The 27,386-nt window shown below is 36.7% G+C and overlaps 1 protein-coding gene across 7 annotated transcripts in view; it reads right to left on the bottom strand.

Annotated features, from left to right (window-relative positions):
- Positions 1 to 27,386, bottom strand: part of MBD5 (methyl-CpG binding domain protein 5) — a 461,494-nt gene that overhangs the window by 300,004 nt on the left and 134,104 nt on the right. The gene's annotated exons all lie outside the window — the stretch shown is intronic.

The raw sequence follows: 27,386 nt of genomic DNA, 5'->3' as shown, positions 1-27,386 counted from the left end.
TATAATTTTTCAGCAATTCCTAGCCTAAAAGCTAGATGGTTTCACTTGTTGGTCTTCTGGGTGATTGAGTATAGTGTTTTACAGTTACTGGGTGAGCGACGCAGCATTTCTCTTTCAGTATACTCTATTTCTATGAACGGTTTAAAAATTGTCATCTCTCTGTGCTGCATGAACATTCCCATCTTTTCTGAGGACTACCACAACTAACTCCGTTCATGTCTCATAATCCAGGTACATAATTTGGGATAACTGAGAGTAATGGTGTATTAATTACCATTACTAACCATAGGTGAATTAACAAGAATGAATTTTTTCCCAATAAATTGGGCTCTTTAAATATACTTAACACAAAGTTGCAGAAAACATGGTTTAGTGTTTCCTTAGGAAAACTACATATTTTAATAAGGACCAATAACTGTAAACCACACAATATTCCACAACCCAAAAGAATTCACTCTATGCATGTTATCTTCTTAAAAAAAGATTTTTATTTATTTATTTTGGAAGAGACAGGAAGGGAGGGGGAGAGGGAGAGAAACACTGATATGCCAGAGAAATATCGATTGGTAGTCTTCCACACTCTCCCAACCAGGGACCTAGACCGCTACCCAGGCATATGCTCTAACTAGGAATCCAACCATTGAACTTTTGGTTTGCCATACAATGCCCATTCCACTGTGCCACATTAGTTAGGGCTATGTCTGTTACTTTTAATGACTGAACATACAAACCTCTAGATAATAGACATTGCTAAGTATCTCCAAAATTTGTTATATTAAGTTGCTAAGGCTTCCTTCTTATTTTTAAATACACAAATAAGAACTAACATTCACTGACTGCTAAATTCTAACTAGCATTAATTTCATTCTCACAATCCTAAGAAGTGCTATTTTCATCTACATTTTACAGATGAGGAAGTTGAGGAACAGAGTGATTAACTTGCCCAAGGTTTTACAGACTTGGGTTTCAGATTCATGCAGTCTACAATTAACTATGGTAGTTCATGAATGCCCCATCCATTAAAATAAAATTTCCAGTAGCCCTGGAAGCCTTACCTAATGTGTGTTCATATACATTTCTGCCTTACACCCTCCAGCCTTTTGGAAGGTTTATCAGGTTTCCCACTGGAAGAATGCTGGGGTGGGCCACTTCCAATTCTCAACATGACAAAGAATGATTTGTAAGCCCTCATTCAGCTCTCTGTATTTCATTATTTCTATATACTTCTGGGCACAATACGGCCTCTGAGAGACTAAAGGTTTACCTTAAAAACCTCACTCCTGTTTCTGAGTATAATGTTCTATAAGCCTATTCTACTAAAGATCCTTTAAGTACAGTTCAATATTGGGATACAAAATTAATTATTTTACCTCTTTTTTCATTTAAAAAAAATAAAAGACTACGCTTTCTTATAAATATTACTGCATTCCTAATTTTAAAATACGAGAGTTTTTATAGAAAGAAAACATACTTTCTACTTTCCTGACCTATAGAGAGTATATCCAAACCTAAACTTTTACAGGTGATTGCTTTCATAGCATTAACGGCATGCAATTTCCCTCCTTCCCTCTTCTTCCTTCTTATCCCCCCCTTCTCCCTCCCTCCCTCCCTCCCTTTTTGAGTAAAGCAATACAAATCCTTATTATTCACTCAGTTACCTCAGGCTTTGTTAGAAGGAAGGCAAGAATCCTTGACTTAGCCACACCCCAGGCTTGCTATGCAAAGAGCTGGGGGGGGGGGGTGTTGTGAGATGAGAAGAAATTATCTGAACAACCCATGAATCCCCTAAGAGCAATGACTTTGCCTTATCGAGCAGTATGCAATTTCAAAGCCCTCAAGAGCTCATTCATTCTGATCCGATAGGTGACTTAAAAATTTTTTTAAATTCACGGCCCTGTCTGGTGTGGCTCAGTGGGCTGGGCCTTGTCCTGCAAATTGAAAAGTCACTGGTTTGATTGTCAGTTATGGCACATGGCTCCATTGTGAGCCAGGTCTCCCTGGGCGAATGCAAGGGGCGATTGATCAGTATTTCTCTGGCACATTGATGTTTCTTTCTCTCTCTTTCTCCCTCCCCTCCCTTCTCTTTGAAAATAAATAAAATCATTTAAAAATTCTAATTTACAAATTTCATATATGGTTGAATGCAAACAGATCACAGTAAGAAAAAACAGAATAAAAATAAAACCTCATAAAGTATTTTTAACAGATAAATATTCAAAGAATTAAAAATATTTTCAGCCTATGCTTGTTTTTCTACTTTTTAAATATAATTCTTTTTGAAATTATTTTTAAATATTTTATTTATTTATTTTAGACAGAGGGGAAGAGAGGGAGGAAGAGAAATATTGATGTGTGGTTGCCTCTCGCATGCCCCCGACTGCGGACCTGGCCTGCAACCCAGGCATGTGCCCTTAGTGGGAATCGTACTGGTAACTCTTGGTTTGCAGGCTGGCACTCAATCCACTGAGCCACACCAGCCAGAGCCTATGATTGGTTTTTTAAAGATTCCAAGTTTCTCCTGTATAATAAGAGCTCTAATTACAAAATCCATAAAAGATTTGTTTTCTCAACTGTTTTATCACAAAGAATAATGTTAACCTGAATTTATTTAAGTCATTGCTTAGTACCAGTTAGGACTATTATTATTTTTATTACAGATGACTCCTTTAGTGGACCTTGCATAACTTTTATTTATGGTTTTAGTGCAATTATTCTATTTATTTGTTTCTCTTCTTAAGGCAAACCTTATTTGTTGCAACACTGGTTTGGTGTTAACAAACTTCTTTAGCTTTTTCTTGTCTGGGAAGATCCTTATTTCTCCTTTGATTTTTAAATGATAGCCTTGCTGGGTAAAGTTCCCTCGGTTGTACATCCTTGCTTTTCATCACCTTGAATATTTCATGTCATTCCCATCTGGCCTGAAATGCTTCTGTTGAGAAATCAGACGATAGTCTAATTGATGCTCCATTGTATACAACTACCTGCTTTTTCTTGAAGCATTTAGGATTCTCTCCTTGTCTTTAAGCCTTGCTGTTTTAATATTGATGTGTCTTGGTTTAGTCCTCTTTACGTCCAGTTTCTTTGGGACTCTCTGAGCTTCCTGGACTTGTGTGTCCTTTTTCCTCACCAGTTTAGGAAAGTTTTCAGACATTTCTTCAAATAGGCTCTCGATCCCTTGTTCACTATCTTCTCCTTGTGGTATTCCCACAATGCTGATGTTACGCTTCATGTTGTCCCAAAAGTTTCTTAAGCTCTCTTCATTTTTAATGATGCTTCCCCTTGGGCTGCTGCCACTTGGAGACAGTACTTTGCCTGAGAAAGACGGGCTCTGTAGTATGGGGAGTGACTCAGCACAGGGATTCCGGTGGCTGGCAGTTTGATTTTCTCCCCAGAGCCACCAGCTCCACTCTTCTCAAGCACAGGTGAGGAGGAGGTTAGTGTAGCTTTACTTATTACTCTGCCATCTTGGCCTATTTATTTATTTTGGTAAACAGCATAACAGTCCGTTATTGTGTATGCCTAAATTGATTTAAAATACAAAGCACTAGTGGTAATTCTAAATCTGTCAAACACATTAAGTTTTGTCTTTAGACCCCTTAAAACTCGTTCAGATGATCTGGTTCAGTAAAAAACTATTTTTAAAGTCCAAAGCACCCCAAGTTCTATGAAAGTTGAAAATTACCAATTAATAGTAAATGATATATGTTCATCAGAGAAAGATAAAGAAGAAATCTTTTCTTTCTTACTTTTTTCTCTACCAGCATTCTCTAAAAATATCCATCTGACATGGATGGGGTATCTCTTCAACTGGAATAAGTAATCCATTTGGTTCTGATAGACCACCTTAATTATATCTGTTATTTGGAGAATACCAGTACACTAATTTTGGGTACACTAATTATCAAACACCGTAAGAGCTGACCTTTCTGGAAACAAAGAATTTAGTACAATATTTTGCCAAATATACTATAGAAACATTACTAACATTCTGGCAATAATAAATTCTACTTTATTCTTCTTATCCAATAGATCCCGTTGATATACAACTAATGAGCTATTTAGGTTGGAACCCCATAAATGGACTGGAAGTTAATTAATTATTTTAATTCTCTATAATCTCTCCCAACACCAAAAATAAGGTTCTTGAAAACAACTATGGATTGAGAACTGAAGGAAAAATGATTATAGAGAAAAAAACAGGACTGGATGACTGAAATCATGTGAATATGAAGGTTTATGTTAATAGGTTTATATTCAATAAAACAGTTTTATTAGAAAACTATTTCTTTCTTAAATGGAAAGAAATAATTTCCATTTATCCTTCCATGCACTAGACTCTTTCAAGGATTTCCTCTAGGCATTGTACAGAAATAACACTGTAAAACTACTTAATACAGTTTTATTTTATTTAGCTATTTTACCTTTGAAAACAACAAATATACGAACGACCTTGCTTGCTACCTCACTTCAAATGCTGGCATTGTTAGAAGTTTATGACTAGGGTGATGTAGATGTTACCTTCCTCATACTTTCTCAGGTTCTGCCTCTTGCCTTTTTGAGGTTTGACTGGGTAGTCTCTTACACATTTCTAGCAGTGTACTCTCTCCTTTATCTTCTTCATGGCTTTATTAAAAAAAAAACACTACCATTGACGTCACCTCCATTTTCTTTTCTGAAACATCATATTCCTCTTTTACTCATTACTGTCACCAACAGGAATTGCCTAAATTCTCAGGATGCTAGAAATAAACTATTTTTCAATGCTAGAAAGTTCCGAGGAGGAAACAGAAGGGAAGAGAAGCAAAGCAACAGTGAGAAGTAATGTTGATTTTACTGATGAGGATTATGCTAGAAGTACAGATGGAATTCCTGGAAAAGAGGGGATTCAAAGTATAACATCAGAGGGTATGCTTAAATTCCCTCAACACATGGTAACCTTGAAAGTCCCTTCCCAATCCATGATTCTATGACTTTATAATTAGGAATCAAAAGAAATTTTGTGAGCAAGCAAGAGAAGAATGCTTTGAAAAAAAAAGCATTCACAAGTTAAACACCAAAGTTGTACTGCCCTACTTTGGAGGCAGACAACAGAAATTCAAAAACACTAAATAGGATATTATTAATTAAAAAAAATTCTAAACCAGTAGGCATAATGCAGATGTTAGATATACCAGGAATATATTATACAACATATTTAAATAACTCCCAGGTCAAAACAAACAAAACAGTGTAAATTGATAGTGGGCCAACATAAAGAATAAAACAAAAACCTTGGGACCGATGATGAAATTCATGTCACCAAATAAAAGATTGCAAAAGAAATGAAATTTAGTCCAACAAAAAAATGTTTCTGCTGTTGAGCCAGAAAATAGGTGGAGGACCCTGTGTGCTCATGTGTGTGTGTGACTACTGTTTTTGCACACAAAAATTAGGAGACCTTAAAGAAGCTGCACATATTTTGAAGCATTTTAATGATGCTATGATATAATTTTGGGGTATTTGATGTGTAAGACACTAGTATCCTAAAGAAAAAACACTATGATAAAGATAGATTGCATGAACCTATCATGAATCTGCACCAATGCTTAAAAAGAAATCCAGGTCTGGAATATGAACTATAATGCTTTACTTACATGGTGGTAACAAAGATAATAGGTCTAAAAGCAATTTCACTGTATTGAGCTGAACAAATTACTAGATGTTGTAGGAGCTTGCTTAAACAGAAAACACAAAATCAGAACTTAGAAAAAATCTTTTAAAAAGATTTCCTCAACATAAATTCAAAAGAATATCACATAGCTTAAAAAATTAATAAGTTATGGTAGACTCATTAATCATTAAGACTAATTTTAGAAAAAACTAATAAAAATACGTAAATTAACTTATAGAAATTTTCAAATAAGTACAATTGTAAAGGATGTATATACACATACTAAACATGGCCCTTTGGAAGATATTTTTAAAATAAACAGGTTCAAAATGCAGCTATATATTATTAAAATCAACATATAAAGTCCTTATAGGGAAATATTAAATTTATGCTATCAAATTTTAAGGTGTTCTATAATATGCAAACACCTTCTTTCCAATGTTTTTTGGCATTAATGATGTAAAGCATTACTTTTTTTATACCATGTATACTTCATTCAAAATGACTTTTTAAATTATCAAAAAAAAAAACCCCCAAAAAACTAAAACAAACCCTCTGAAATGAAGAGTTTTCCTTAATGAAAATAAATCCTCAAAGTTTATCCTAAGCTAAGGAAAGAGATGATTAACAATAAAGCAACAAAAGACTTGCATCTTAGGACAATATGAAAAAGTGATAAAGGAAAAAATGGAGACAAAACAGAAAAATGAACATTTTCTACATAACCAAACTAAATTCTACCATAATTTCCAATAAAAACAATAAAGATAGCAGGGAGAGGTGTCAGAAGTTTGTGCAAAGAGGCGGAGAAATCCCCGTGTGCCAACACATTCTAAGAATAAAATGACAAGAAGATAAAATGCAGAGAAGCACACAGAAGAGTAAGGACATTCTCTTTAGTGATGTTTAAAAAGGATATTAATGCAACCAAAGTATCAAGCTGCCAGCATGAGGAAAACACAAGGCTCAGACTTTCTGTTCATTTTTGGTGCAGGCACTTACAACAGTAAAAGAAACTATATTACATGAGGAAGTTTGTGAACCAGCAGTAGTGCCTGATTTTATGATGTCTGGAAATAACTATCTTCTACCAAAAGAAAACAGTATTTCAAACCCTACAAAAACAGCTCAATACTATGCTAACCTGCCAAGTAATGCAGTTTTGTTAGGGAAAGTAGCACACTGATATAAGACTAAAAATCTTATAAACAGAAAAATATGTCTGAATTATACAAGCTATTTCCAGGAGTAAACCAAGATGCGGTCATTACTGACTCCATGAAACATAGTGAAGAGATGAAAAAGTGAAACCTGAACATGAGCAAGTGCAACCAAAGACCTTTTGAGTCATTCTTGTTTGTTAGAAATTTTTCAGGTTTAGGGGACTGTCCTGTCAAGTTTTGTTTTAGAAAAAGAAATGGGGTATCATTTTAGATCTTTCAAAGGTGACAAATCTAAAGCTACACATATAAAATGTACAGTATTTCCAGAAAGTTGCTCCACCTTCTCTTTATAATGAACTGAAATGACTATGCAAAAAACTAACCACTGAAATGTTTAAACCAAAACATTATAGGATATTTTGCTCTATACGAGTCATATAAGTCTTCATACCACATTTCACATATAGGTTTAAATGCTACTTAATATCAATAAAATAGTAAATGTTTCCTATATTCCTGCCATTTATAATGCTACAATTGTTCTTATGGTTCCTCAGCACTGAGAATACAGCTGCACATACCACTGCAGATAGAGATAAAATAAAAACAACCTTATGTAAATAGATATAACACAAACTTTCACTCAGTAAACTGCAGATCAATATACGAAAGTAAAACTTAATATGGTGGGTTCATGGACAGCAAAAATTAAATATAAAATATTTTAAATTATATATGGATTGGATGGTTGCAACACAAACCAACTGAAGCAAAAAATAAGATGAAATATTCTGTTTATTCATATAGAAAATAATAAAAATTATCTCAAATAAGTCAATATGCTGGCAATAAATGCCTCTCCATTAAGAATTACATATAATTTGAACTAAAAGCATTATAAAATTAACATATTTAGTTCATTTAATTCCATAAGATAGTATAATACCCCAAAACAATGTATTCAATGCTTAAAATGTGTACTTCAAACAAAATTTCTACCACGCAGAAAAGGTGGAAGTGAAATGAGTATTATTAGTGATTTCTGTTGTTCCAAGATTAAGAGAAATGATGAAAAGATTAAGAAAAGGATATAATTAAGAGACTTCCGGCCAAGATGGAGGCGTAGGTAGAAACACTATGCCTCCTCAAACAACCAGGTTTACTAACAACAAATATTTAAAAACCAGAACGCAACCAAATCAGAGAGAAAATTAAACTGTAATGAAGTCCAACAACAACAAACCATTCATCCAGACCTGTAAGAGGGGTGGAATCCATGGCTGTCGGAGAGGGGTTGAGCGGGAAAAAGCAGCTGGACCAATCCAGGCGCGCAGGCAGTGGTTGGCAGATCCTAGGCGTGGGGCAGCAATGGGCAGACCCAGTGAGGGCGCAAGGCAGCTGGCTGACTATGGTCACACATTCGCACACAGATAAACCAGGCACAGGAGTGGCAGTGAGACAGACCTTGCAACCCAGGGCCTCAGCGACAGGAAATAAAGCCTAAAAGTACCAATTGGAAAAACTTTCAGGGTCCAGGTGCTGGGGGAGGCTCCCAGGCTCACAGAGAGTTCACTGGAGAGACCCACAGGGTTCTGGAAGGTGCACGAGCCCACACATCTGGCACCAGTAGGGCCTAATTTGCTTGTGGGAAGCAGCAGAGGGGACCAAAATCTGAAAGAGAGCAGAAAAAAATGCCATTGCCCCTCTCTGACCCCGCCCCCACATACAGCGTTACAAACCAGCGACAAGGGTTGCCCCGCCCTGGTGAACACCTAAGGCTCCACACACCTCATACGTAACAAGTGTAAACAGACCAAAACATTATGGCTCAAGAAGAAGAACAGCTCAAAGACCTCAGAGCCAATACTTCTAAGTGACCAAGAGATAGCCAACCTATCACATGCACAGTTCAAAACACTGGTGATCAGGATGCTCACAGAACTGGTTGATTTTAGTGACAAATTAGATGAAAAAATGAAGGCGTCATTAAGTGAAATGAAGCAAAATGCACAGGGAATCGATAGTGATGAGAAGGAAACTGGGACTCAAATCAATCGAGTGGACCAGGAAGAGGAAAAAAATGACCAAAGAAGAAACAATGAAGGAACAAGAATTCAAAAAAATGAGGAGAGGCTTAGGAACCTCCAGGACATCTTTAAATGTTCCAACATTCTGAATTACCAGAAGGGGAAGAGGAACAGCAACAAGTGGAAAACTTATTTGAACAAAGAATAAAGGAGAACTTCCACAATCTGGCAAAGGAAATAGACTTCCGGAAAATCCAGGAAGCTCAGAGAGTCCCAAAGAAGTCGGACCCAATAAGGAACTCACCAGTGCACATCATAATTACATTAGCCAAGATTAAAATGAAGAAGAGAATTCTAGAAGCAGCAAGAGATAAGGGGACAGTCACTTACAAAGGAGTTCCCATCAGACTGTCAGCTGATTTCTCAAAAGAGACCTTATAGGCAAGAAGGGGCTGGAAAGAAGTATTTCAAGTCATGAAATCCAAAGACCTACATCCAAGATTGCTCTATCCAGCCAAGCTTTCATTTAGAATGGAAGGGCAGATAAAGTGCTTCTCAGATAAGGTCAAGTTCAAGGAGTTCATCATCACCAAGCCCTCATTATATGAAATGTTAAAAGGACTTATCTAAGAAAAAGAACAGTGAAAATATGTTCAGTGAAAGGACAGCAAACTCACAATTAACAACCATATCTAAAACAAAAGCAAACTAAGCTGACAGCTAGACCAGGAACAGAGCCACAGAAATGGAGATCACATGGAGGGTTAGCAACAGGGGAGTGGGAGGAAGGGCGGGGGAGAAGGTACAGAGAATAAGTAGCATAGACAGTGGGGAGAAAATAGACAGGGGGAAGGCAAGAGTAGTGTGGAAAATCTAGAATCTAAAGAACTTGTGACACATGGACATGAATTAAAGGGGGTAATATGGGAGGAGGAGTTGTAGGGTGGAGGGGAATGAAGGGGGAAAATGGGACAACTGTAATGGCATAATCAATAAAACACTTTTTAAAAAGATAAAATTAAGAGATTAGGTTTTCAGCAAATTTGAACATATGTTATGTAGATTATTAGGTAAAACTCAGCAATGTTTTATTATTCTTCTATGCATAGAAAAGTTGTAACAAGATGAATGTTACAAATGATGGCAAATTTACATTTAGAATAAAGGTAAACCAAAAGAGTTCTTTATGGTATTTACAACAACTTAATTTTGGGGGCAAAAGAATGTATGGTGTAAGATTCCCCCACTAAATTATTGTAAGATGGTAATATTTAAAAAATAGTTGACTGCAAATAAAGGCAACTTATATTACCTGGAAAATGATCAATTCATCAACCCATCATTGTAAATGGAAAAGGACAAGATATTTATGTAATAACTGTTTAGCAGAAATCTCAAGGAAGGAAGTGTCAATCAATTATTCCTGATCCTAAAATGTGTCAAAAACCACCCCCAAAATAACACACTATTTAAAATTTTATATACCTCTCTATAACATTAGGTACATCACAATGTCCTGTCTTGATGTATCTAATGTGTGATCAGAAAGAACACTGTGGCTATACCAGTTGTTAAAACTCTAAAGAGTAAAGTCTTCCATACTTGTTGGAAAATGGCCGCTGCTCCAACCTTTCCACATGACCCCTTCTCTAGGGCCCTTCTTCCCACTGAGAATTCTCCAGGCTCCAACCCCTAATGAGATAACATCTAGCAACACAAGGGGCCTCCTACAGCCTGCCATCCACTCTGACTGGTTGGTACCTGGGCCATACCAATTGTTATACATTTTGAACCTCTCCTCTGTGCAAGACAGGGAGAGTAGCAGAAGTTTTGAGTCAGACTATATTACAGCAATATTACCTGGATAAATCACTGGATATTGCCGAAATTACAACTTTTAAAGAATGGAGGTTTTTTTTACATTTAGCTTTGTAATATTTAACATTTACTTATTATAAAGTCAATCAAAGAACACACTTGATAAACACAACATTTGAAACTGGGATTAACAGATAACTCCTACAGTCTTTATAACAATATGAACACATAAGAAATTTGAATCTGAGATTTATAGACTTTTTAAAATATTCATACAGAATTCTGGGGTTCCATGAGACACAATTTGACAAACATGGTTTCAGCACGAAACTCTTCTCATAAAGCTGGCCTTTCTTAGCGTTAACTATCCAAAGGCTGCTAAAGATGTCACATTTCCTATGTCTGTTGTATAAATGATATGCTTTTTGAGAAGGCTTAGATCTCCCTGAGGGGTTTGATATCCACACGTACTTGATAAAAAGTTTTCCCTCTAGGACCATCAAAGTCTTCTTTGCCAACTCTTCCTCCCTAGGTCCTGTTGCCTCACTGCCCAGAGACATTCACTGTTAATATAAATGGAGTTATTGATAGCTTCCTAGTAGGGCTGACTGTGGATTACTCATAAAGGACAGAAAGTGTTTATTAGCAGATGGAAACAGTTAATACTACATGGAAAACTAAGCAAAAACAACAGTCCCTTTACTCACAAATGGAGCACGTTTCTAGCATTTCATTTTTGGAGGAGACTGGTAATCAGAATGCACTTTCCCTCAAATAATCATTATACAAAGGCAGTTGTATATGTTAACAATTTATATTTTCCCATTTTATCCATTGCATAATGCTTCCAGGCATTAAAAAAAGTTAAGCATTCATATATGCTGGCACTATTTTAAGAATTTTATATTTAAGTTACTTAGTCCTCAAACAACCTTATGGGATAGTATCCCCTACCGTGCCCACTTAACAAAGGAGGAGATCAGGGCGAAGAGGTGAAGTCACACGGTCTGATCGTTGGTATTAGCTAGGAAGTGGCATAGCCAGCCTCACACCTAGGCAATTTGGCTCAAGGGCCTATGTTCCAAATTACTATGCTATATTGTCTTTGGAGTTATTTGAAATCATAAAACATATAAAGGTTTATAGAAATCAAAACACTGAAAAAATACATGGTAGTTCCGCAACCTGTGATATAAACAAAGCTGTTCCAACTGAGGAAAAGTAGAAAGAAGTATCCTGAATTTATCTTGCATGTTGGTGGCTCAAGGAAACACAGGCTGATACAGATCAGATATAAAGTGGATGGTCTACTGTCAAAGACTTTATATCCTGGTATCATTGCTTCTTCATAATGACAGTCCCTGAATTACTTTTTGTTTCCTTATTTCCATATCTATTATCAGCTTTTACAGAAAGTTACTGAAAGAGGGGCAAATGCAGCAGGAAGTCCTGGGTCCCTGACATGGTTTGATTTCATCCTCTTTCAGTGTGTCTTTTTTAAAGACAGTTTACAAGCAGGCCTTAGACCACCTGACACTGGTCTGGGCTTCCAAAAATGTGTTCTGACAGTACCAGGCTCTTACCTTCACTTTTCCTACAAATCAAGATAACAGGCATATTTGTTCTAAGAGCTTAAGCTCAGATATTGTCTGACCTCCATCTAATTCAGATCAGACTTGGGGCTTTTTACCCTTGGGCTCCTTTGAATGCGCTGTAACCATTTGCAGCTTGAAAGATCATTTTTAAATTCAGTTTTTGGTGTGCTAAAATGGTTTCTGTCTAATACTCCTAGCATTTTTTAATTGTCGTTTTGTATCTATTAAAATAATTTTTAAAAAAGATTTATTTATTTAGTTTTAGAGAGAGGGGAAGGGAAGGGAAAAAAGAGGGAAACATCGAAGTGTGGTTGCCTCTCATACAAAGGCCTGCACTCAGTACACTAAGCCACACTAGCCAGGGCTATTTTTTATTCTATTTTTTCCTTTACTATTTATCCCCATTACACCCCTCTCCTGCTGTAATCACCACAGTGTTGTCCATGTCCATGAGTCTTCTTCCATTTTTGCTCAATCCTTCCACGCCCCAAACCCCCAGTGCTGTCCACCTACTTTCCATCTGAGAGTCTATCCCCATTTTCTTTGTTAGTTCAATTTGTTCATTAGACTCCACATATGAAGAAAATCATATGGTATTTGTCTTTCTCTGACTGGTTTACTTCACTTAGCATAATGTACTCCAGGTCCATCCACGCTGTAATAATGGGTATTTTTTTCTTTTTTTTTAAAGTATATTTTATTGATTATGCTATTATAGTTGTCTCATTATTTTTCTTCCTTATATTTCTATTCACTCTGCACCACCCCTCCCACCAGCATCCCCCCCCAACCCTTACTTTATTTATGTCCATGGGTTGTACATATAAGTTCTTTGGCTTCTCCATTTCCCATACAATTCTTAACCTCCCCCTGTCTATTTTGTACCTATAATTTATGCTTCTTATTCCCTGTACCTCCTCCCCCATTCTCCCCTCTCCCCATCCCTGCTGCTAACCCTTCATATGATCTCCATTTCTCTGGTTCTGTTCCTGTTCTAGCTGTTTATTTTCCTTTTGTTTTTGGGACCAGTTGTTGATAGTTGTGAGTTTGTTGTCATTTTACTGTTTGTAATTTTGATCTTCTTCTTTTTCTTAAATAAGTCCCTTTAACATTTCATATAATAAAGGCTTGGTGATGATGAATTCCTTTAACTGGACCTTATCTGTGAAGCACTTTATCTGCCCTTCCATTCTAAATGGCAACTTCGCTCAATAGAATAATCTTGGATGCAGGTCCTTGCCTTTCATGACTTGGAATACTTCTTTCCAGCCCCTACTGGCCTGCAAATGTCTTTTGAGAAATCAGCTGATAGTCTCGTGGGAACTCCTTTGTAGGTAACTGTCTCCTTTTCTCTTGCTGCTTTTAAGATTCTCTCCTTATCTTTAGTCTTGGGTAATGTAATTATGATGTACCTTGGTGTGCTTCCCTGGGTCCAACTTCTTTGGGACTCTCTGAGCTTCCTGGACTTCCTGAAAGTCTATTTCCTTTGCCAGATCGGGGAAGTTCTCCATTATTTGTTCAAATAAGTCTTCATTTTCTTGCTTTTGTTCTCCTTCTAGCAACCCTATGATTCGGTTATTGGAATGTTTAAAGTTGTCCTGGAGGTTCCTAAGCCTGTCTTCATTTTTTTTTGAATTCTTATTTCTTCATTCTGTTGTGGTTGAATGTTTATTTCTTCCTTCTGCTCCAAATCATTGATTTGAGTCCCCGTTTCCTTCCCTCACTGTTGGTTCCCTGTGTATTTTTCTTTATTTCACTTTGGATACCCCTCACTTTTCCCTCTATTTTGCAACCATATTCAACTATTTCTATGAGCATCCTGATTACCAGAGTTTTGATCTGTGGATCCGATAGACTGGCTGTCTCTACTTCACTTAGTTCTATTTTTGGAACTTCAATCTGTTATTCCATTTGAGCCACATTTCTTTGTCTCTGCATGCCTGTTACATAGTAAGGGGCGGAGCCTTAGGTATGCACCCGGGCAGGGCAACCCATTTTGCTGCATTGTGGTGCTGTACGTGGTGGAGGAGTCCAAGAGGGAACAATGCCGCTTGCTTGGCTCTCAGTTGGCTTTCATTTAGTCACTTCCCGCACTACCCACAAACAAACTGGGTCCTTCTGGTGCTGATTCGTGGGTGGGTAAGTTTGTGTACATTATAGGACCCTATGGGTCTCTCCAACAAACTCTCTTGTGAGGCTGGGAGTTTTTCCTGCCACTGCAACCCCCACAGTATTTTTTACAAGCAGAGGTTTTGAGGCTTTATTTCCCTGCCCTGGAACCGTGGGTTGTGCAGTCTGTCTTGCTCCCCAGTTGTCCCTCCAGTTTATTCCCATATGTATGTGGGACTGCCCAGTCTGCTGGCTGCCACCTTGCCACACTGGTGTCCTCTCCGCCCTGGCTACTCAGCTCTACCCCTCCTGTCTGAAGAAATGTTTTTGTTTTCACTCCTTAGTTGTTGGACTTCCATACAGTTCAATTTTTTGGCATGTCTGGTTACTTTTTGTTTTTAAATGTTCTTTTGTCCTTCTTTTGGTTGTGGAAGGAGGCAAAGTGTATCTACCTACACCTCCAACTTGGCTGGAAGTCAAATTTTCTTCTTTTTGATGGTTGACTAGTATTCCATTGTGTAAAAGTGCCATAGTTGTTTTATCCACTCATATACTGATGGACACTTGGGCTGCTTTCAAATCTCAGCAATTGTAAATAACACTGCAATGAATACAGGGGTGCTTATATTCTTTCAAATTAGTGTTCTGGGTTTCCTTGGATAAATTCCCAGAAGTGAAATCGCTGGGTCATATGGCAGTTCCATTTTTACTTTTTTGTTATCTACATACTGCTTTCCACAGTGGGTGCACCCATCTGCATCCTTACCAACAGTGAATGAGAATTCCCCTTTCTCTACATCCTCACCAGCACTTGTTGTTTGTTGACTTATTGATGACAGCTACTCTGCCAGCTGTGAGGTGGTATCTCATTGTACTTTTAATTTGCATTTCTCTGATGATTACTGACATTGAGCATCTTTCCATATGTCTGTAGGCCATGTGTAAGTACTCTTTTGAGAAGTGTCTGTTGGGTTCTTTGCCCATTTTTCAACTGGATTGTCTGTCTTCCTGGTGTGGAGTTGTGTGAGTTCTTTATATATTTGAGATTAAAGCCTTGTCTTTAATCCATTTTGAGTTTATTCTTGTTTGTGGCATAAGAAGATGGTCTAGTTTCATTCTTCTGCATGTTATCTGCTCAATATTCTGAACACCATTTATTGAATAAAGTATTTATAGCTCATTGTATTTGCTTGCTTCCCCTGTCAAATATTAATTGACTACAATGGTGTGCATTTATTTCTGGGCTCTCTATTCTGTTCCAGTAGGATTTATGCTCCCTAATACCAAGCTATACCTTTCATTTTCAGTGTTCATGTTATCCTGATGAGGACAGATGTCTGCTTCCTCAAGCCTCCAGATTCCAATTTTATTTTATTCAATCTTAAATATATTTTATTGATTATGCTACTACAGTTATCACAATTTTTCCCTCTTTGACCCCCTCCACCCAGTATCCCCCATTCCTTCTGGCAATCTCCACCCTTAGTTCATATTATTTAAGTTCTTGGGCTACTCAATTTCCTACACCATTCTTAACATCCCCTTGTGTTTTCTGTACCTACCAATTTGCATTTCTTAATCCCTGCACCTTTCACATTTTCCCACTTCTCCCTTTCAATTGATAACCCTCCAAATGATCTCCATATCTATGATTCTGTTTCTCTTCTGCTTGTTTGCTTAGTTTTTTAGATTCGATTGTTGATATTTTTATCTATTGACATTTAACTGTTCATAGTTTTGACGTTCTTTTTCTTAAATAACTCCCTGTAACATTTCATGCAATAATGGGCTAGTGGTAATGAACTCCTTTAGCTTTACCTTGTCTGGGAATCACTTTACTTGCCCTAGCATTCTAAATAGCTTTGCTGGGTAGAGTAATCTTGGATGTAGGTCCTTGCTTTTCATAATTTTGAATACTTCTTGTCAGTCCCTTCCAGCCTGCCAAGTTTCTTTTGAGAAATCAGCTGACAGTCTAATGGGATCTCCTTTGTAGGTATCTCTGCTTTTCTCTTGCTGCTTTTAAGATTCTCTTTTTATCTTTAAACGTTGGCATTTTAATTATAATGGGTCTTGGTGTGCTCCTCTTTGGGTCCAATTTGTTTGGGTGTTTCAGTGCTTCCAGGAAGTGCATGTCTATGCCTTGTTAAACCAAGTTAGGGAAGTTTTCTTTCAATTTTTTTCATCCCAAATTTTAATAACAAGAATAGTAGAAATTTACAGGTGGAAGGATCAGCAATCCCACACACCTCCGTGGGAAGGGGGCTCTGCTCACAGGTGCCCCCCCCCCCCCCCCCCGGCAGCCACGGATGAGAATAAGTCTACCAAGATATGATCTGCTTGGGGAAGAAAGGTGGACTATCTCTCAAAAGAGAAGGGCCAAGACCCTTTTCCTCAATGGGCCTTTATATTGGATTTATTTTGCACAGAAATGCAGGTAAAGCTCATTAATCATTGTCAAGCATTAAGGATCAAACACTAGATAACGTACAATGAACCACTAGGGCTTATTCTAAGTCAGGGCCTGTTAGCTAAAGGGCTACAAAACTTTGGGCAACAAACTCATCTCCTGCTTGGACCCTTATCATTTAATTGAGGACATTCTTAGCAAAGCAGGTTTCACAGGATTTTATGTATTCTTTCTTAGGCCTGATAACCTGGGTAACCTGCTCTTTCCAGCACAGGGCTGCACCGCCCTCTGTCATTGTTTCAGGCTTAAGTCAGGTAGGGGAAGTAAGGTAGCCAAGAGATTAGGAGACTTCTAGCAGACAGAATGAGAACTCAGGCTTTGTCAAAGTCGAGGGGTGAGGGTCCATCACCTCCTTTTGCTATAGCCCCCCGAGTCCTTCCCTGGGGCCCCCTGTGATCGCGCCTGTCCTAGGTCATCCCTCTCTTGAGGAATCTTACCCATCATTGGTTAATTGATCATGCACTGGGGGCCAGGCTGGATGAAATAAAAGGGGCAGAGGCAGCACCCCCGTCAGGGAGATAAGCTTTGTCTCTAGTGGCTTATGGTCCAAAGGCTGCTCACTCAGCCTTAGCCATGGGGGGATTACAGTTTCTGAAAGCAGGCAGGGCGGTTCCCAAGACACCTTGTCTTCATTTTCAAGAAGAGAAAACACAGCTAAAAGATTGACTTGCCAAAGGTACAGTCAGTGATAAAAGGGCTAGAATCCAGATCTCCTCATTTCCTCTCAGATATTTACAAATAACTTAAAATATTAATAACATAGTCATTTTGCAATTTGCAGAGCTTTTCATTTGAGTCTCACAACAAACACAATACCTCCAAAGAAGTAATACTTGTAGGAAGAATTATCAGCACTGTACCACCTCCCAACATGAACATATTTCAAATCTACCTTTTTTAATTTATATTTTTTTCTAATAGTTGAGAAAAGATGCTTTTCTAATAGTTGAGAAAAGATGTTTGTATTAAGAATGATGTCTTGACCATTTTAACAATTCTATTGACATGATATACATCTCAATCAATGTAGTTATTTTTAAATTTACAACAAGTCATCAGTCTCAAATATAGAGACATTTTCTGGAAGTCATACCTTCTGAAATTAAGCATATTGTGGAAAGGAGGGAAAGTGGACATATCTTTAAAAACATAAACCTAGCACACTACCCCAATGTCATCTTTTCCTCTATTGTTTTTGTTTTACACTCCTCTCCAACACTACATGTAAATAGAATCAGAAAACTGTTTCTCTATAACTGTTCATCAATACATAAAGTGATTTTAAGCAACAAAATAATATTACTTTATAACAAGTTCTGTTGGTATAGTGTTTTGGCTTGGATATGATACAGTTTTAAGGAAGTTTCAGTCTTCAAAAAACTTGCTCAGAATGAAAGGTATCATGGAGATGACAGGTCTCCATAAACTAAGTCTAGATTCAGACTGAGGAAAAGGCTTATTTGCAATAAGGAATATGGTAAGTATAGTTATATGTTTATGAATGCACAATTGTTTAATTATATTAAAAATGAAATCGTTTTGGGGGGGAACTAAGACAGAGCTATTTATAGCACAGCTTCTTTAAGAATATGTATTTTAGGCTCCTGCTTTGGAGGCTGGGAGAATGTCTTCCTCTTGCCACGTCTACTGGCACAGAGCTAACATGGAAACTCAAGAAATAAGCCTCCTCCTCTCTCCAGAGGAACCTCTACATGCACAGCACAAACACAGCATTCTTTAGGGCTTCACAAATTTGATGCTCAGAATCCAGAGTGCCTAGACTCATTGCTAGCAAATGTGACCATCTATAACATTTTAATCATAGGAATTACAGGTTGTAAAGGGACAAAAATAAAAATATTTTTCCCAGTTTGTGAAAATCCATCTGGATTCAAGTAACATTTAACTAAGTTTTTAGCTTATGCCATATACCTTCTCAAATAAGTTGTGATTTGATCATCACTAAAATCTTAGGGTATAGGTGTTAGCATCCTCATTTAGGAGATGAGAATGCTGACAGACTAAGAGAAGCTAAAGCTCTGACCCTGGAGTGGAAAGCTGCAGAGGTAGAAATTGAACCCAAGTCTCTAGTGCTGCATTCCATCTTTTCCCATTGCTTTGTGGAGCCTCTGATAATGGCTACTAGGTGTGTCAAAATTAAGACCCATCACATTTAAGATTGATTTATTTATATATTTCTGTTTTATTACAAAGTGACTAAGGCAGTTTATAAAATACCAGTATCACACAGGGTGGGACAAAATAGGTTTACAGGTGTAAGTATACAAAGGTTTATTCTTGTATTATTATTTATTAGTTATTGTATTTTCCATACAAACAACTATAAACTTGCCTTTGGCTCACCCTGTATATTACAATGGAAATTAGAACAAAGGAAAATTATAAAAAAGGAAAGTTTAAGAAAGAGTTGTAGGAAACAAATGCTTTTATATATCATTGTGAAGTTGGTACACATATTAATATATAACACCTGCTTTAGCAATATAATCCTCTTTTCCAAATATCACTACACAACAGAAACTGCAAGGAAGGCCCAGCAATGCTGAAAGATGTAAACTCCCTCTGAATTCTTTTTTCTATGGGTTCGTTTCATTCCCAGTGATGTAGTTATCGATGGTGATCCACAATCAGGGTAAGCTGTCCTTTTCACAGGACGGTAGGATGATGATATGTCTAGGAACAGTGCCTTACAATTCCAGTTCCATACATGGAACTGGAATTGTAAGGCATATATTACATATATAGTTTTTGAAGGGGGAAATGTCTTCCAAATTCCAAAACAGTAAAGTACTAAAGAAAATAAAGGGTAATTTCTGGTTTTGGGGGTTTCAGTTATTTCCCATTTACTGGAGTAATGCAGAAAGTCTATGGCATAATTAGTGTGATGACCAAGAACATTTACAAAGATGTTTCTAGTTCCTAACATAGTCATTTCCAAAGAGCCTTTAATTCAAATCAGATCAAGCTCACTTCAGTAAGTTACATTAATAGCATACCCCATTTTGGTCATATTATGTATTAATGGAAACTGGAAGGTACATAACATATTATACACAGAAAATGAAGGGAAGAAATCGTAAGGTCAAAGTTCTAAGTGTTAGTTAGACTTTCCAAAAAAAACACATGTAAAATCCATTTTAAACACCCCTTTTCAATTAAATATTTATTTATAAATATTGATATCTATATAGATATTTATTATTGATAGAGCAATCTATCAGATGTAGACTGATTATCAGGATGCTGTACTACTCTCGGAGTACAGCAACAGCGTTAAAAAGACCCAGGAAGAAATGAAGGTTATAGTAAGTGAAATAAAGAAAAATCTACAGTGCACTAACAGTGGAGGGGATGAAATCAAGAGTTAAATCAATGATTTGGAACATAAAGAATAAATAAACATTCAACAAGAACAGGAAGAAGAAAAAAGAATTAAAATTAAAAAAACGAGTATAGGCTTAGGAACCTCTGGGACATCTTTAAATATACCAACACTCTAATCACACAGGTGTCAGAAGGAGAAGAGGAAGAAATTGGAAAAAATTTCAAGCCCTGGCTGGTGTAGCTCAGTGGATTGAGCACGGGCCTGTGAACCAGACAATCAAGGTTCGATTCCCAGTCAGGGCACATTCCTGGGTTGCAGGCCGGTTCCCTGCAGGCCAGTTCCCAGCAGGGGACACATGAAAGGCAACCATACATTGATGTTTCTCTCCCTCTCTCCTTCCCTTTCCCTCTAAAGATAAATAAATAAAATATTTTAAAAAATTCAAAAAAATGTTTTTGAAAAAATAATAAAAGAAAAATCCCCTAATTTGGTGAAAGAAATAGACACATAAGTCCAGGAAGCACAGAGAGGCCCAAACAAGTTGGACCACACCAACCCATTATAATTAAAATCCTAAAGTTTGAAGATAAAGAGAGAAACTTAAAAGCAGCAAGAGGAAAAGAGAGAGTTACCTAGAAAATAGTTTCCATGAGACTGTCAGCTGATTTCTGAAAGGAAACTACAGGCGAGGAGGGACTGGCAAGAAGTATTCAAAGTGAGGAAAAGCAAGGACCTATAAGCCAAGATTACTCTATCCAGCAAAGCTATCATTTAAAGTGGAAGGGCGGACAAAGTGCTTCCCAGATAATGTCAAGTAAAACAAGTCTACCATCACTGTGCTTTTATTACATGAAATGTTACAGGGATTTATTTAAGGAAAAAAAAGACCAAAACTATGAACAGTTAAATGGTAATAAATAAACATATCTATCAACCACTGAGTCTAAAAAACAAACTAAACAAACAAGCAGAATAGAAACAGAATCATAGATATGGAGATCATTTGGAGGGTTATTAGCTGGGAGAGAGAAGGGAGAGAATTGGGTACAGGGAATAAGAAGCACAAAATGGCAGGTACAAAACAGACAAGGGGATGTTCAGAATAGTATAGGAAATGGAGAAGCCAAATAACTCACATGGCATGACCCATGGATATGAACTAAGGGGGGACTGCCAGAGGGAATGGTGGTACTAGCTCAAGGACGTCAAAGAAGAAAAAACTGCGTTAATAGCATAATCAATAAAGTATATTAAAAAGAAGAAATCAAACCACAGTCTCCTCCTTTGAAAAAGCAGAGTGTAGCCATTTAACACTGTATAAAAACAGTGTAAATATAACAACATTTACAAACCTGGCTTTTACCCTATAAATGATTTTGGATCTTGTGATATAACAAATTCCTCACTATTGTGAAAAAAAGCTGACATGCCCCTCAACTGGGCTACAGGTAAAAATGTCGACAGAGTCTGTTCATATTAAATGTATGCATCTCTGAAATGACTGATATAGTTGAAGAAATGCCAAAGGAAAGAAGTTTAAATACACCCCAACTCAGTCCTACCTAATAGTATTATCCTGAGCAGCACGAACTTTGGCTTTGTGAGTGTGGTCACTGTGGACTGCAGAGAAGCTGACATTCTGTCACTGGAAGACCTTGTGAAGTGACAACATTACACCTGATATGCATTTTGAATTCTGCTTCGCCCTCCTTACCTGTTCTCCTTTCTTTCTTCCCTTTGTTTCTTGCTTCAAAGAAAAAGCTATGTTATTGCTTACTACTTCCCAAAACAAATTAGAAAATAAACAGGTGTCAAATTTAACATGAAAATTTATACACTGTCTTTTGCCATGTATGATGCACTCCTGTGTATAATGTGCAGCAATGTTTCTGGTCAAAACTTTCAGGAAAAAAAAATCTTTCCTGGTTTTAATTTTTAAATTCAATTATTTATTTATTTATATTTAGAAGCAAAACCAGTTATTGTATTTCAAGATTATTATTGCAAAATAAAAAATTATTTTGCATATGAATATTGTTATTGCTTTCTAAAGTTATACTTTTAATGCATAAGCATAAATAAAAGAGTTAAAACACTTATACAGATACAGAATTAGTAGTACCCATGTATAATGCTCATTCTTATTCTTCTCTCCAAAATTTGGGCAAAAGTGTGTGCATTATACACAGCAAAATATAGTATTTATTTTTAAAGATACATAATATTTTATTGCCTATTTCCCTGCACATTTTCTCAATAATTTTTTCTGGATTTTGGCTTCATATATTTATTTTCATTTTTTTAATTTAAATCATTGTTTCAGTTTTTCAATTACAGTTGACGCACAATGTTATATTAGTTTCAGGTGTACAACCCAGTGATTAGATGTTATAGAACTTACTAAGTGATCATCCCAATAAACCTGGTACCTGCCTGGTATGATATACAGTTACTACAATATCATTGACTATGTTCCCTATGTTGTTCTTTACACCCCCTTGACTATTTCGTAACAATCAACATGTACTTTTACTATAAATCTCTTCACCTTTTTCACCCTGCCCTGCAACTCTCTGTCCTTCTGGCAACCATCAAAATGTTCTCTGTATCCTCTTTAACGTTTCATGTAACACTGTTTTGTTGGTATTAAACTCCTTTAGCCTTTCCTTGTCTGGGAAGCTGTTCATACGTCCTTTTGATTCTAGATGATAGCTTTGCTGAGTAGAGCAATTATGGTTGTAAGTCTTTGCTTTTCATCACTTTGAGTATCTCTTGCCCATCCCTTCTGGCCTGCAAAGCTTCTGCAGAGAAATCAGCCGACAGTCCTATGGGCGCTCCTTTGTAGGCAACTAAGTGCTTTTCTCTTGATGCTTTTAAGGTTTGTTCTTTGTCTTTAACCTTTTGCATTTTAACTACGATGTGTTTTGGCATTGGTATTTTGTGTTCATCTTGTTTCCTGAACTTGTATGTCATTTTTTAAATAATTCTTTCTTTTCAAAAACTTTAAATTATGGCTTACACTCAGTATTATTTTGTATTAGTTTCAGGTGCACAGCATAGTGATATAAAGCAAACTGAATTACAGTGGACGGAGATTCCAAATCCAATACTAATTAAGGATCTTACATGTAAGTCCATCACTAATGATAACTTTCAACAAAAAAACCTCATAAACTCCTTCTGCTTATCCTTCTCACAGATATCTCCTACAATACACCCTATGTCTTGGAGTGATCCTACTCAACAGTTTCCTGTCATATTTCACTTAACTTCAGAAAATCCATCACTCCTAGAAAGTCTAGTCACCTGATGGCAAGATGGGTGGTTATTCTCTACAATATGTAATCCCACATTATTCACGTTACTTACTGTAATGTCAGTGTACATTTACATAACTATGTTAAACTCTGGGGAGTTAGTATGTGTCAGGCACTGTGCCGAATTTATTTATTTGCATTTCCTCTGTTGATCCTCACTGCATAAGCTATTTAACAAAATTTACCCTACTTTATGCATCAGGAAACTAAGTTTTAGATACATTAAGTCACATGCTCAAAGTAACAAAATTACTAAACTGTCATCAGAGAGTCTAGCTCCGAGCCCACACTAACCATCAATAAGCAATACTACCTTGCTTAGTGTTTTTATTAGTGACATATTAAGAATTTTTGGATATGAGAGCCTGAGATATCATGATAATACCATTTGCTTCATGTACCCAGGGGACAACTATACACCAAAATCATCTATGGGACATTGTAACACACATATCCATAACCTACCCTGGAAGATGGTGATTCATTTTGTCCACAGTTAGAGTGGACCCTGTAAGTATAGAAAACCACATGGGCATTTTTGATGTGCAGACACTGTTGAGAGCTATTATGTATTACATACTTTCAGAGCAAACAGAGATTTCAAATAGAAAACAAGTTTTTTCTTAAGCATCAGTTTGGATTACTCAGTGGCTGCCTGGAAAACCATGTTAAAAAGAATACTAAAGCTCAGACTGCCTGGATTCAAACCTTGGCTTGGCACTAATTACCGTGAACTTGTGCTTCGGCTTCTTTGTGTGAAAATGTGAATAATACTGGTTTCTTTTTTACTAGGGTTATGAGATGATTGAAAAGGTTACTATGCAAAGAATTTATAATGGTGCCTAGCACATGAAAAATTTCAGTGAGTATTAGCAGTTGTCATGTGTGCAGCATTGTAAGTACTGAGTGTGTGTCAATTCATACCTGAAAAACACTGAGGGTTGAATCTTAATGAATTTAATGCTATACCTATGAGAAAAGTGATATGTACACGACTAGTGTAGAAACACATTTAGAACACACACATAAATGGAAACTGGGGACTGTTTACATTTGAGGCTTTGTGGTGGTGATGTCCAGCATAGCACAGAAAAAAAATCTATGCTGTGCAGTAGAAGCAGCATAGATTTGGAAGTGGGGTACTAGTGTCTAAGCCTTGATTTATACCTGTGCAAGCCAGAGCAGTCACTGAATGTTTCGTTTTCCTGTCTGTAAAGTGGGCACACAAAAAGTTATTACTCTGCAATGTTCTTGTGAAGATTATATGAGATGATGAATGTTAATGTACCTAGTATATATATGATCGAACACAAAATATATTCAATAAATACAGTGTTCCAAGTCCTATTTAACCTATTTACAGTATAAAGACAATATAAACTGCCTAGTATAACCTCCCAGTTCAGTACGTTAACATTTTCTCCTTTCCTGGGTCTTTGCACCATGATGGAACAGAGACCACTGACAAAAGCAGAATCCCCATGGTTGAAAGTCTGAGAGACAGCTGTATGAAAACTCCAATGTAAAAGCTGCCATTTAAACGCCTGGCATAAAGGATTCATCTTAAAGGCACTCAAGAAACACTGACAATTTTCTTTCAATTTTGTGTATGTATGCTTGTTTTACAAAACTGTTCAACTGTTTAATCTTGTACTCAATGTTCTTCTTGTGACATATGCTCATGAGAATTTCCCCATTTCATTAAAAATGCTTTACAAATATTATTGCAATGGCTACACAGTGGTCTATCAGATAGATACATCATATATAATTGCTTCCTTTCTATTAAACATTGCTATTGCGTATATTTTTCTATTATAATAATGCTGAACTGAACATCTCTATTTGCTAACATTTGTATGTTATTTCCTAAGGATGAACATTTAGAAAATAATCTAATAGAGGTAAAATTCACATAATACAAAATTAAACATTTTAAAAGAAACAAGTCAATGACATTTAACAAATTCATAAAGTTATGCAACCACCCCCTCTATTTCTAAAACTTTTCCATCAGGATGATTATTTTGAGGTATTAATGAATATAGACATTAATACCACATTTTTTAAAAAGATTTTTTTGTTTATTTATTTTTAGACAGAGGGGAAGGGAGGGAGAAAGAGCAGGAGAGAAACATCAATGTGTGGTTGCCTCTCATGTGCCTTCTACTGGGGACTTGGCCTGCAACCCAGGCATGTGCCCTGATGCTTTGGTTTGAAGAACAGCACTCAATCCACTGAGCCACCAGGGTTAATACCACTTTTTTTAAAAGGTTACACCAATTTACACTTTCATTAGTGGTAGATGAGAGAATACATTTCATAACACGCTTATTTCCAAGTACATTATTACTATTTTTAAGCTCTCATCTAAGTATTTGTTTATTAATTTGAGAAAGAGAGAAAAAGGTGGGTGGAGGGAGGGAGGCAGCAAAGGTGGGAGGGAGAAAGAGAGAGACAGACAGACAGACAGACAGACATTGATGTGAGAGAGAAACATTGATCGGTTGCCTCCTGTACATGCCTGGAGTGGGGATCAAAACTGCAACGCAGAAATGTGCCCTGACTGGGGATCCAACCCACAAACTTTTGGTGTACGGGACAACACTACAACCAAATTAGCCACCTGGTGAGAGCATTTCCAAGTGTATTATTACTATTAAAAACCAAGAATATGTATTCTTGGGAGAGGTGTCTGTTCAGTTCCTGCGCCCATTAGAAGACATTCAAATTTGTTAATTTGTTTATATCACTACTGTCTTCTCAGCGTAGTAGGCACTCAATAAATGTTTAGTTAATTAATCACTGAATGAAGGAATACACAGTGTTGCCCATACAGGCGTAGAGGAAGGAAAAAAATGTATGTACAAAATGATTACAAGTTCACTTTCAGGTATGTTTAAATATGAGATGTCTCTGGGACATCTAAATAGTGTTAAAAAAAAAAAGGTTTCAACTGGTGCCATGAAGCATATTATACCCAGTGACCGTATGTAGGATAAAATAAGGAAAAATAACAAACTTATTGGGAAATAGCAATATTTAAGGAATGGGCATATGAAGGAGAACAAGCACAGAAGTCTAAAAAGGAATAACCAAAGGAAGAGGAAGAACACTGGAAAAGGAGGGAAAGGAGGGCAGGATGGAGGGTGGGAGGTGGGGGTGGGGAGGCACAGGAGAGTGGTGGAGGGAAAACGGACAACTGTACTTGAACAATAAAAAAATGAAATAAAAAACAAAAAAATAAACAAAGACAATTTCAAGATACTAAATAGTATTAAATGTAATAGAAACTAAAATAAAGGTAGAGAAGGGCACACAATTTCATAAGCAGATTGCTGGCTTTATGCAATATAGTTATATTTTTATTTTTAAGTTTTTATTTATTTTTTAAGTGAGAAAAACATTGATATGCAAGGCATACATTGTTAGGTTGCCTCTCATACACCTCCAACTAGACACCTGGACTACATGCCCTGACTGGGAATCGAACCAGTGACATTTCTGTTCACAGGCTGGCACCCAAACCACTGTGCCACACCACCAGGGAGTGATGTATTTGTAGACATAATCATAAGTATCACTGTTGAGCACCTATTTACATGCTATGCTCGGGTTTTGGTGATTAAAATATAATGACACTAATCCTTTCAACCACACTGCCAAGTAGCGATTCTATTACCTAAATGCTATGAAAGAAATTTAGGCTCAGAGAATTGTCTTATGGATGCAGAGATGAATAATGGGTGAAGAAACTAAGGTTTGAGTCATAATGAAAATATGCTTTCAAAATATTTCGTTCATTTGACACTCGATATAAATTATTTTTTCTAGGAACAAAAAACTTGCCACTTTAAATACCAATACTCACATATTTTATATATCTTTAAAAGA

Source organism: Artibeus jamaicensis, unplaced genomic scaffold, assembly GCF_021234435.1.
Source record: "Artibeus jamaicensis isolate MK-2021 breed Jamaican fruit bat unplaced genomic scaffold, CSHL_Jam_final contig_603, whole genome shotgun sequence".
Classification (NCBI taxonomy): Eukaryota; Metazoa; Chordata; class Mammalia; order Chiroptera; family Phyllostomidae; genus Artibeus; species Artibeus jamaicensis.
This window is presented reverse-complemented; position numbering and strand designations above follow the sequence as displayed.